At 42.2% G+C, this 13535-nt stretch overlaps 1 protein-coding gene across 5 annotated transcripts in view; it reads right to left on the reverse strand.

Annotated features, from left to right (window-relative positions):
- The window catches only part of elmo1 (engulfment and cell motility 1 (ced-12 homolog, C. elegans)), a 105607-nt gene that overhangs the window by 71486 nt on the left and 20586 nt on the right, over window positions 1-13535 (reverse strand). Inside the window, exon 1 of one of the 5 annotated variants that reach the window (XM_086279164.1) lies at window positions 2032-2220. The exons of the other annotated variants lie outside the window; for them this stretch is intronic. The gene's annotated coding sequence lies outside the window, so the exon portion shown is untranslated. Of the gene's footprint in view, window positions 1-2031; window positions 2221-13535 lie in introns of those variants that run through there. 5 annotated transcript variants of the gene reach the window in all.

Genomic DNA, 13535 nt, shown 5'->3' on the forward strand with positions numbered 1-13535 from the left:
ACCCAAGCTCTTGTGTGCCTGAAGTGTGTCTGCACCACAAGGTTTCACGGTATCATGTGAACTATTAGTGTGGGAGAGGTTTCATGTTTATTGCTTTCGCATGAGAGCTTCAAGAATTGTATATGGAGAGATCAGTAACTTTGTCTTTGTGTGGGTGTGTCTGTATTAGTCTGTGTGCTGGCTGGATTTCAAAAGAACCCCTTCAAGCTCTTCATCTGATGCCTCTACAAAGGGCCCGCCTAGCTGCAGGGGTTAGTGTCTGTGTATATATGTGTGCGTGTGTGTGTGTGCGTGTGTGTGTGTGTGTGTGTGCGTGTCTTCAAATAGACCACCATCTTTTATTTGAGTTGAGACAAAAGGCCACAGTCGTGCTGCAGAGGACCTAGAGTTATTGTCGCTCTAAAGGTGACACCTTTAGACATCTACACACAGTAGATGTTCACGTTACACTTATTGTGAGCGTACATACAAAACACACCCTGTAGTTAAGGTAAATCAACTATGAACACCATCTGACGCTTCATGTTCCAAATATGTTACTTTAACTTGAAATGATTGAATTAACGATACAGAAGTGTGCATAATAGTAGTTATTACAGCTCAGTTACCTTTGCACTATTACTGCTGGCATAAATTAAACACTTCAACCATTTAGGAGGTTGGAAAAAAAAAGAAAACTCGCCTGGCTGGGAATCACTGATGAATAGAGTGTCAACACAAAACAGAGCACAGTCCCAAGAGCCATGAAAGGCATAACAGCAAGAGTACACTTAATCTTAAAATCTTCATGCTTATTTAGTTGTTTTCCCATTCTTCCACAACACACGTATACCTAACACCCAGTCGACAGGAAAAACCACTGATTGGAAGACAAAGGGCTGAGAAAAAGGCTTCAAATAAAGGACAAAGACATAAAGGGTAAAGCTAGGGACAGGGTTGAGAAATGTGGCATCAAGATTCAAACAAACAGGAAGCGTCACGTTCTGAGGGACTTCGCATACCAGCAAGACAAAGAAAACAATCTAGCCAAGTCATTTTTTAAAAATATTTTTATTATGTAATAGACCATTTTCTAAAATTTCTAAAGTCTCTGTGCGACCCATGTGCCTCTCAGCGGGCCTCTGTGTCACAAACCGCCTTTGCTCACACAACACTAGCAGGATATCCTGTCAAAGGTCGCTACCAGCTGCTCGTAGCAACTCTCAGCAGCAGCCAGCCAATCTCTTTCAAGGCAGTTATGCCGCTAACACCAAGCTGACTTTTGCATTTATGAGTTTACATGTGCCACTCAATATATGGGCTCTGTGTTTTTTTAAACATAAATCTACACACACAAGAAAAGAAATGAGCATGGAGCTATGATGCACCACCAAACACAGAACAAACATAGCCTAAGTATAGCGCTCGGAGCAGAGCAAGCTGGCAAATTAAGGTAAACAAGTGAATCAGAAACAATTAGAGGTACTTGGATGATATTCTGTAAAACCAAGTAATAAAAACACGGAAATTATTAGTGATGAGGAGACAAAAAAAACAGAGACAGAGAAATAGAAAAAAAATCTAAGGCAAAATTAGGCCCCAAAGCACAAAACTAATCCTTAATGTTTATCGTGAGGGAACATTCATATTGCCAAGTAATTACTTTCCAATGCAGCAGATTTATCAGCTGTGTAAGCATACACTTTCTTTAGCCAATCCAAAATCATAAACTACTGACACCACATTTCCATCCCACCAAATTACGAGGCCACAAGGCTCAGCTGTCTTTAAACTCGTCCGTTCTTTGACAGCGCAATTCTTCTTTGGTTTGCTGGAGGAAAACCCACGAAAGTTCCCTGTTCTTGGAACAGACATACCAAGACTTTTACCACTCCAGACGGCAAACATCCTACCGCACAATGGCCGTGCTTAAGGAGGTGGCACACTGGAGATTAAAGGAGGCAGGGGAGCACACGGAGCCACACCCTGAGGCCTACTGCATCCTGTGTAGCCTTTTAAAGAGTGAAAAGTACTGAAGACTTGAGGACTCACCCGCAAGACATCCACCAGTACTCTTAGCTTTCTTCCCAATCAACCTGCTTCTTGTGCATGCGACTACAATAACAGGATGGAGAGGGCGACTTCGGTGTGACAATCTGCCTCCAAGTAAAGTGACTTCAGCATCACAAGCCACAAACAAAAAGTTCACCACGGTCTGTGCAGTGCTTCGCCTGAGGCAAAAGAACAACCGACAGAGTGCTGAGACAGAAGGAGGAAGTAGAGGAAGTAGGCGTTTTTCGAGTGAGGAGGAAACAGGTCTGTCTGTTAAAGAAAAAAAAAGCGGTAAATTCAAAGATAAGACGACAACAGCCGAGAAAACTTAAAGCTCACATGCAAGGAAAGACAAACAATGCATCTGTTTCAAGCCTAGGAATTAAAAACACACTCAGTGAGGTGACAGGATTACTTAAGGGTAATTATAGCTTATGAATATGCCATCAGTGCCCCCCTACTCCAGCTCCACTGTGTTAGTCTAAACTGTTGAAGCCTTAATAGCCATCTACAAGCACAACAAATTAAGCCCAAGACTTATTCTGTGTGTATATGTCAGAGTAGACAGCTAACCTATCAGTGACATTTAGCACGCCAAAAATAAAGAGCAAGGTTCGCCCTTGTTCAAGAGCCAAGCTGCTGCTGCATCTAAAATGTTGGCATTAAAACATGGGCTGAGAGTAACGATGAATTCATGTATGGATTCAGATATCATCAACCAGTGCAGCTCACACTTTCACTTCCACCTCTCGCTCCCCCTAATTACCACAGTCTGCAACAACAGAGTGACTCAGATGTTTTATACTGTCACAAAAGATCGCTGATCATCAGGCCAAACGCCTAAATTAAACATTTACAGCTTGTGCAAGACGATGACATCTTCATCTCCAGCTGAGAGCTTAACAGGCCATCTGTGCAAGCGACACATACAAAAAACAGATGTTTGCTCCACCCAGGCTGAGGTCAACTTTGGTTAGAGTCAGCCCCATAAATACAAACAGTCGGGACTCTCGGTTCTTCCAGGGAGCCTCCGAAAGGCGAGCGCCCAAGCGGGAAAACATTTCAGCTCAGCCACAGCGGTGAAAACAAAACATGCCAATTGAAATATATCATATCCTCATTTAAGTCTTTCATGTTCCAAGACACGGAAATATGACCAAGATGACAGGCCTGCATGCGAAATGAGCGGTCATGTGATCGGCCGTGCCGTCAGAGCCTAACTTGGAAACTATCCTGACCTGAGGAAGTGAAAATATTTAGAGGACCTATGTCCTGGCTATAGAGCTAAGAATATCTGGGATATACTCCGACTGTCAGCAAACTGTGACAGAGGGACGAAAGCTAGCAAAGAGAGAAGCACGCCAGAGCTTTATTAATCTGTCCAAACTATCTAAACTCCTCCTTGAATGTCCTGACTTTGTAGTCGCTTTAAGCCCTCATGATTCATCCAGGATGCTACGACATATCTGTCGAGGTTGGCGAACGTGACATTTCTTCCATGTCACCATCTGCTGACTAAAACTCAAAAACTGCACAACACTACTGAAGAAATTACACCACCCCATTCTTTCAGAGTTAAAAGTCTTATGATCTGAAGTCAAACTCTAACGAGCTCATTTTGGCATATTTCCACAAATGCAGTTAATATGCAAATCTCTCTTCCAAAATGGAACAAAAAGTCCAAACCTACACAACCTCAAAAAAAGGAAGAAAAAAAGAAAGAAAAAAAACCACAACGAGGTGGAAATATTTATGCTCGGACCTTTCTGAGCATGTGGACAGACAGCATTTCAGTAAACTATTTTGTGCAAGTGTTTTGAGACGTTTACGTAATGATGAACAAGAATTTAAGCCGCCCGTAAATGTTCCTCGTTAACAGAACAGAAAAGGCGCTAAATGGTACCACCCAAAATTTAAGCATGTAAGTGACGAGGGGGTCGATACTCAAAACTCTTGATTGACCTGCTGCAATGTTTACACATACATTTTTTTTTTTTGGTTAGTTGATTTTATGATCTCTGTGTTAGATCTGAAATGTGTCGAGTTTATCCAAAAGCAGCAGACTGACTGAAGCAGTCTCCTCTGTTTGTGGCTCTAGTCTTGGGCCATTCAGCCTTAGCTGGTTTTTTAAAAGAATTTCAAAAGCCAAAAGCTTTTGAAATTCTTTTAAAAAGTGGTCTTGAGCAATAGTTCTGCAGACTTTCAAAAAGCCTTTTTTACTCACTTTCCTACCAGAGCATTGTCAGTTTAATGTTGTGAGGTTGTTTTTTTTTGTTTGTCTTTTAAATTAAGCCACTTAACACTGAAGCACATCAGAGCACATAACTCCACGGGATGAGCTAGTTTTGTGTCTATCTTTGGGGACTTTTGTAACTAGCAGCCTATCACATACATTTATTTTCCCCCCACTTTTTTACCTGAATTTACTAACAGTCTCAAAAATAACAATGTTTCACAGGCATAAAATAGTATTTTAACACCAAAAAGGTGATTCCCTATTATTATTAAAAAGCTTGTACACTTAAAAAACTTGTATGTTTTTTGGATGGTTTGCCGAGCGCCCTCAATAATTTTGAGGAAGCTGGACAAACAGAGGACAAAAGAAGAAGTAACTATAAATAACTGTTTATACCAGACGAAAATACACACAGTCACAGCAAGACTTCAGACACAAAACCCCGAGGCTTTCATTATTATATCTGGAGACTTTAACCATGCCACACTGGATTCTACTCTGGCTGCTTTTCACCAGTTTGTGAATTGTCCCACAAGGAGCAACAGGACAATTGACCTACTGTATGCTAATGTGAGAGATGCATACAGAGCCACCCCCCTCCCCCCACTAGGGAAGTCAGACCACAACCTGGTTTACCTACAGCCACAATACACACCCCTCGTCCAAAGGCAGCCTGTCACAACGCGCTCCATCCGGAGATGGACCCCAGAAAAGGAGGATGCTCTGAGAGACTGCTATGACACCACAGACTGGGATGTGCTCCTGAGCCCACATGGTGAGGACATAGAGGGGGCGACACACTGTCTTACAGACTACCTCAACTTTTGTGTGGACACAGTCGCCCCTGCTAAGACGGTACGGTGTTATCCTAATAACAAACCGTGGGTAACACACAGGAAGTCAAAGCTGTCCTCAACATGAAGAAGAAGGCTTTCAGGAGCAAAGTGAAGGAGGAGATGAAAGCAGCACAGCGGGAGGTGAAACGCTGCCTGAGGGAAGCAAAGGACACCTACAGGAGGAAGGTGGAGCAGAAGTTGGAGAGGAACAATATGAGGGAGGTCTGGAATGGTGTGAAAACCATCACAGGCCACAACACCAAGAAAAGCACAGTGGGGGGGACTGTGGAGAAGACAAACGAACTCAACAACTTCTTCAACAGGTTTGACCAGCCCACAACCCCCCCACCCTCACCCTCACCTTCACTACAGAGTCCTCTCCCCACTCTCCTGCCTCCCTCGCTTCCCCCCCTTCCTGACACCATGACACCCCCCTCCTCCAATCCCTCTCTCAGCAGCAAGACATCTCCCCCCCTCCCCTCCTCCCAAACATCTCCCAGTGTCACAGTGGATCAGGTCAGGAGGCAACTGAGGAAGCTTCGCCCCAGAAAGGCAGCAGGCCCAGACAAGGTGTGTCCTAGGATGCTTAAGGCGTGTGCTGCTGAACTTGGGGAGCCGCTACAACGAGTCTTCAACCTCAGTCTGCGACTGGGGAGAGTGCCCGCCCTATGGAAGACATCCTGCATCGTCCCGGTCCCCAAAAAGAACCGGCCCAATGAGCTGAATGACTTCCGACCGGTGGCACTGACGTCACATCTTATGAAGACTCTAGAGCGGCTCTTCCTCAACCTCCTCCGACCACAGGTACAACATGCCCAGGACCCACTACAGTTTGCATACAAGGTGGGTGTCGGAGTGGAGGATGCCATCCTGTACCTCCTACACAGAGCCCACTCACACCTGGATGGGGGAAAAGGCACGGTCAGGATCCTGTTTCTTGACTTTTCCAGTGCCTTTAATACCATCCGGCCCTGTATGCTTCAGGAAAAACTGAACAGGATGGAGGTGGACCCCTGCCTGGTGGCTTGGATCTCCGACTACCTCACCGACAGACCACAGTACGTCAGGCTGAAGGACATCACGTCTGACACAGTGGTCAGCAGCACAGGAGCACCACAGGGAACTGTGCTGTCCCCTCTTCTCTTCACCCTGTACACCTCTGACTTCTGCTACAACTCTGAATTATGCCACATTCAGAAGTTTGCAGATGACACGGCCATCATGGGGTGTATCTGGGATGATCAGGAAGAGGAGTACAGAAGTCTGGTGAGGAACTTTGTCGCATGGAGTCACACAAACCACCTGCAACTCAACACCTCAAAGACTAAGGAACTGGTTGTGGACTTCGGGAGGTCCAGAGAAGGTCCACTGCCAGTTCAGATAGAGGGGGAGGAGGTGGAGGTGGTCAACAAGTACAAGTACCTCGGGCTGTGGGTGGACAATAAACTGGACTGGTCATGCAACACAGAGCACCTGTATAAAAAAGCCCAAAGCCGACTGTACTTCCTCAGGAGGCTGAGGTCTTTTAACATCTGCAGGAAGCTCCTGAGGATGTTTTACCAGTCAGTGGTTGCTGGAGTACTTTTCTATGCTGTGGTGTGCTGGGGGAGCAGCACAGCAAAGAGGGACTCATCCAGGCTGGAGAAACTGATCAGGAGGGCTAGCTCTGTGGTCGGCATGAAGCTGGACACTCTGGTGACAGTGGCAGAGAAAAGGACATTAAAGAAACTGATGGACATTATGGACAATGCTGGGCATCCTCTGCACACGGCCATAAACAATCAGAAGAGTCTGTTCAGTGACAGGTTGCTTCTCCCCAAGACAAGAACTAACAGACTTAAAAACTCCTTTGTCCCACACGCCATCAGACTGTTTAACTCCTCTCTGGAGGGGAGAGGGAGGGGAAACAGGAGGACAAAGGAGGGGGGAACAACTAAGCTGCAGTGCCTCTGCACCTCACTGTACAATACCTTGTGCAATACTTTTTGTAAATAGTCAACAGTGCAATAGACTCAATACTTGAAATGTGCAATTCACTTGTATTTTTATTTTTTATTCCTATTTATTCTATTTATCCCCTTTGTATATTTTATTTATATTTGTCTCTGTATTTATATATGTGTGTGTGTGTGTGTGTGTGTGTGTGTGTGTGTGTGTGTGTGTGTGTGTGTGTGTGTGTATATATATATATAACAGTTCTGTAACTGTAACTTCGGTCGTTGCTGTGCTTTTTTTGGAAGTCGAATTTCCCAGAGGAACCCACCCGAGGGATTAATAAAGTTCTATCTTATCTTATCTTATCTTAACAGTAGCTGAAAATTAAAAAATAGGGGAAAATCCAGTGAAGACCTGACACCGGATACATGTGGCCCTTCAGTTGATCTGTGCACTGAAGCCTCATCAGAAATAGTGTCAGGGGAAGGGTGACTGTCAAAGAAGGGAAACAGGCAGAAAATGATGAGGTATGCTAAATTACACAAGAACTGAACTGAAAATCAACAGCAACAAGTCTTATGGAGTAATGAAACCAAGTTTGAACTGTCTGATTCAAATTGTCACTGGTATATATGGAGGTGATGAAGAGTTTACATGCATGACAATGATCCCAAACACACAGAGACTGCAGAAAAAGCATAGCTGGATATAAAAACACACACTGAAACACTATCGGTCATGGATTGGTCTCCCCAGAGCCCCGACCTCAACATTATTTAAGCAGTGTGGGATCATCAGAATGGAGAACAGAACAAAAAGCAGCCAGCATCCAAAGAAAAGCTTTGACTGTCCTTCATGAAGCCTGGAGAACTATGGACTAGACTTTTGCAGAGTACTGTGAGAGCTTAAAATCAGCTATTACTCAGCGGAAAAACAAAGAATTTGGCATATTAGAATACTAATAATTTAAAGCTGATTGTTTCATTTACCAGCTATGCTGACCTATTTCTGAAAAGTAAACAGAAGTTTTCACATACATAGCAGCAAGATGTTGATTAACAACAACACATGGGCAAATATTCAAAACAAGTGTTACTGTTTATAAAATTCAGGAGCTGGATATCAGTCAGCAGCTCTATGACCATGGCCTAGATAACCACTGTTTGCGAGGAATGTGAGCTTGTGGATGCACTTCTTTCTACATGGTTGTAGATCAAAGCGTTAACTGAAAATTTAAAGCAAATGCAGGTTTTAAATAAAGTCAGGGAGGTGCTGACGTCATCCAATTGACTGGTGTTTCAAAAGCTTCTTTTCTTATTCACAGACTTTCTCTTTTTTAAACATAAAATGAATCGGCACATTCCCACATTGTGCTTGCAGAGGAGGTTGTCAGGCCAAGATAATTCCATAACACTTCGGGGGTTCATCTATTATTCAAAGCCACATCCACACTTATTCCACTTAAGAAGAGTAACACGTTTCACTTGCATGATCAAACTACAGCCGTAAATGAACACAAGCTATTAGCCTGCAAAAAAAAAAAAAAGAAAAAGAAAAGAGGAAAGTCCTGGGGTTTGAACGGGGCACTGAGAAAGACAGACTTCCTGCTTTAGACTCTAAACTAGATAAAATGCAAAGAGAGATAACCTGTAATGGAGTTATCGTGCACCAGTAGACCATTCTTACTGGACAAAGAAATGAATTACATCTTGCCAGTCCTTATCATCATTAACAATGCTCCATGCATGCATATGCTAGGTCTGTAAACCATCAAGATAAACAATAATCTACAGTTACGCGATGACAGCGTCAATCAAAGTAATGTTATTAGAACACAAAAATATAGTCGTCATTATTTTTCTACAAATGACGCTTTTAAAGCAGTGTGTCATCAACCGATTAGACCACAGAGAATATTGAGGGTGGAGATGAGACGGAGACAGACGATCTGCTGTGGTGGTGACCCCTAAAGTGACCCGCCAGAAAAAGAAGCAGAAGCAGAAACAGCAACAGTCTGCAAAACCACAGAAGCAAAATTAATAGGAACAAAATTTTCGACAGCAGCTCCTTAATTGGTCCAAACGCAACTGGGCGTATTTTAATGCAGAAAATGTCAAATGTAAATACAGTGTTTTAGCTGAGTTTCACTGCCAAGTTTTGTGCAAGTATCCACTTATTATCTTATGAATAACAATGACTGGAACATCGTTGCACACGCTAATGTGCTGCTGACTCCTTGCTTGTCTGACAGTAGTAATAGCACACAGGTTCAGGGGCAATTGACTAAACCTGTGTGTGCAGCACACCAGACAGGTGTACTGTAAACCCAAATAATCTAAATACCAATTAAAAGTGGTTTTTGTTTGTTTGTTTGTTTTTTCCTAATTCAGTCTAAGTGTGTGCATCTTGGTCCTGTGATAGATGAGTGATAAGTCCAGGGTGTACTCTGCCTTGATAGAACAGCTGGAATAGTCTCCAGCCTTCCTGCAACCCTGGACCGCATAAGTGGAAGGAAATGGATGGATGGATGGATGTCTTGTGTCAGTAATGTGTAGTCAGGAAAGCATTCAGCTCTTTTATCTAAACACAGTCAGGCTGAGAAAAATATGCATGCAAGCACTTACTGCACTTAATATGATCAAGAAAGACAGGAAGAAGATGTTTGTCTGCTAGAGTCTGCACTTATCTATTAATATTGCAGCGTGCATGTCAAGGAAGCTCAGAGCTTGCAGTTCATAATTATGCCTGTTCTGTTTTCATGACTGTTTTATGTTTGTTCCATTATGCTTACAGTTTATTTTCTCAGGCTTTATTTATTCCCTTTATGTGAAGAAAGTGAGCAGTGACACCATTGTGCATTGGGGTTTTTGATTATCGGCGTGTTGACACAGATAAGAGTCTTATGCGACTGAAATGGAGGCAAGTCGGCTTATTTTTTAGGTTCACATTTCATTCATTTTAAAAACTGATAGAGCCCCAGGTATTTAACCCATAGTGGGCTTCTCCTCTTGGAGGTTGCCCTGTTCACACCTCTCAGTGATACAGGCAGTGCCATGACCTGGATGACTGACAACCCACATGCAGATAAGAGAGTGCAGAGTGATGCTCTGCTCAATTTATTAATAAAGTCTTATGGGGCAAATCTCAAGCTATCGAGAAAAGGTCACCACTAAAGCCTTATGCAAATACATTTAATAACCAGTATTCTCATTTTAATATGAGTAACTGTAAGTAAGTGCCCACTATTATTTAAATTAACAGGGTTACTGTGACACAAAGGAAGAAATTATTACAAATTGAGCTTAGTTAGTATTAAAAAGTTTATTTATATCATTTTTTTAAGCTCAAAATGGGAAAGGTCAAATATTTATGTTAACTAAAAGTTTCTTAAACTCTGGCGTAATTGAAACTCACTTGTACACTATTGTTTTGTGTATAATGATAAATTGTTTTAATTGCCCATATCGTTATCTGTCTGCACAATGCTGCAGTCAGCACTCTTCACAGACCATCAGTCACTCTATCATCTGCCCTTTCTCTATCTGTAATGCATGAAAAAAAAAAATAACACAGTTACATTTTAATAATGCAAATGGCTCAGGCGCTTAACCCATGCCAACTTTAAACTGAGGATGAAAAGGCAATGTTGGAATTTAAGAAAGTAAGTCATGCACTGTACTGTGTTAGCCTTGTTCAGTGCACTAACTGAACAAGGCTAACACAGCGTATCATATGAAGGCTCAATTACACAGGTCTGGAGACTGGCCAGTGATCTCCCGGTAACCTCTGGTTGTCAGGAAAAAAACAGTTTTTGCCAGACGGTTTTGCAAGTGGTTGCTGGGTGTCACTGGGTGAAATTGGTTGCAAACAGGGTGGCAGTTCTGGTTTGTGTTGCAGTTTTTTAAGTTTACTTACCACTTGGTGGTTGGTTAGCGTTTGTAGACAAACTGGTGTCACAACCGCATCAATCAGTCTAGCAACCAGAGCAACTGCAAGGAGATTTTTGGTGCAGCACTGTATACCTCTTTGCAATCAAATTCATCTACCAGCTACCAGCAACCACTCAACAACTGGTTGGGGATTTAACATTTTGCTCTGAATCTTCCTTCCCATGATTATACTTTTAAACACAACTCTAAAACATAGACAAACAAATGAGAAGTGGCCCGATAACAGATGCAAAAAGTTGCTATGTATGTACTAGAGATGGACCGATCCGATATTACGTATCGGTCCGATACTGACCTAAATTACTGGATCGGATATCGGAGAAAAATAAAAAATGTAATCCGATCCATTAAATATCACGAAAGCACCTCACAAAACTTGCAACACGCTGTAACTCACCTCAGAACGTTAGCACGTCGGAGCAGTATGCATCACGTGATAGAGCGGCTGTGGCATGCCGGACCTGTCGGTGGTCTGGATAGCATGTGGAGCTTCGCTAGCAACCCGGCATTTCATCTCCGACAAAGTTATCCCCGAGAGAAGTAAAGCAAGTGTGTAAGTCCATCTCTGAATGTTTGTAAAGCATTCCTGCCTTAAGCTTAACAAGCGACTGCCTCTCCTGCTGCTACTTCAATCGTGAAACTGCTTAAATGATCAGCTGATCGGCTTTTCTGTCGCGAGTCCGTCTCTCTTGTTTGTTTTTGGCCCACTTTGCACCAGAAAGAGGAAACCAGCGGCTGAACAACAGCAGCACGTTTAAGCTTGATAAGCTGTTGTTAGAATGTATTTAATATTAGTTTCTACTCGAGGATCTTTTCCTACATAGCTGACGCTGGTAACTGAGCAGGGGCGGATCTAGCAAAGTTTAGCCAGGGGGGCCGATAGGGCATGAACAGGGAAAAGGGGGCACAAAGACATACTTTTCTTTCTTATTCTCATTTAAAATGTCGAGCTTTTAATAAATAATTATCTGACACCCAAAGTTTTAATTTGATGTAAAATGAATAGAAGTCAATTACTGTATATAGTGACTATTAAGTCTAATATATATACCCTAGTAAGCTATAGTACTTTTTACTTTGGGAAGGTACCATCTGTGCAGTCTGCAATTTTGTTGAAGAAAGATGTTGAATCTATTTAATATTTCTTGAAAAATAATTGATTTCTGTGCATTTTTTTTCACACTGCATCAAATTAAGGTTGATTACGTCGATTAAGCATCATGAGGTGGCGCGTGAGGGGTGGTTCCTTATTTTTTATTTATTTATGTTTGTTGTTGCTGGGAGTTGGAACCCTATTAGTTAGGTTGCTTAATATTTACGCTAAGTACTCTTTAAAATACCAGAATAGGGAGGATGGTGTAGGTCTAAGTTTATTAGATTGATCAGTATTGCTGAACTATGAAATATTTTTTTTGTATACAGGTATAACAGAATAGCTTTAGTGTAGTTGTTGTTTTAAACTTGAGTATGAACTTGCAGACTTGCAAAATGCAGCAAGATATTTTAAAAAACAGTTTTGTTGATTAAAAAACACTATATCGGATTCATATCGGTATCGGCAGATATCCAAATTTATGATATCGGTATCGGTATCGGACATAAAAAAGTGGTATCGTGCCATCTCTAGTATGTACCTTCATCTCTTTACCAATGTAATGAGTAATGACTGAATGTATTTATTTATCTAATTATATCAGGTGTTTACAGCATCCATGCATCATAAACTGCTGAGAAGTGAACAGATAAATATGGTGACCCACTGATCATGAATGAGGTTCCTCACTGCTCTGTGATCAATCTAAATGGAAAGTGTGATATTTTAGGATATGTAAGCGCTTATGAAACATGATCTGCATCATCAAAAATACCCCTGTGTGTATATTTAAATCAGCACTTACAGTGCGCGTTGTCAAGGGTGTTGCATAAGGTGACTATTACACGTTGTTTTTTTTCCTTACTGATACACAATAGGCGATGTGCTCTGTTCAAACACAATCCCTTTTCTCTGTAGATTTAAAAATAACATGCCATCCTCGCCCATTACATAACTCAATATCAGTCAGCACCAAGGTCGGCGGTGAGAGCTTTAAAACAGAAAAGAGGCGCGCAATTAGGTGTTTACCCCGGAAGCCTTTCCACTGCTGGCTACAGGAAAAAAAGTGTGTGCGAGAGTGTGAGAGTGACCTTCTGCTCTTGGGCTTCTTAGCAGCCTTTCCAGGTCAAACACACAGTCTCCACAGCTTATTTATTCCAAACAGAACAGAACAGTAGGACTGAGTTATGGAAATACTTTGTGATCCAATATTGTCTTTAAAAGTAGATCCAAACTTGTAATCTGTCGCAGCAGTAGGAAACATTAAGTTTGCTGGGATCCAGCTGGGTTGAAACCCATCAGTGTGCCGGATGGTTACCACTGCTGACGTGTGCAATCAGCAAAGAGACCTTAACGTCTACTTTAGTGGAAGGCAGGCTTAGACCCTTAGTAATAATAATGGGATGCATGCTTAGAATTATTATAAAAACACAGTACCATCACAAATTCCTCCA

The sequence above is a fragment of the Aulonocara sp. 'chitande type north' Nkhata Bay genome, linkage group LG22 (genome assembly GCF_057382095.1).
Source record: "Aulonocara sp. 'chitande type north' Nkhata Bay isolate Kocher_YH1m ecotype deep benthic linkage group LG22, A_spYH_male_GT1.1, whole genome shotgun sequence".
NCBI classification, from domain to species: Eukaryota; Metazoa; Chordata; class Actinopteri; order Cichliformes; family Cichlidae; genus Aulonocara; species Aulonocara sp. 'chitande type north' Nkhata Bay.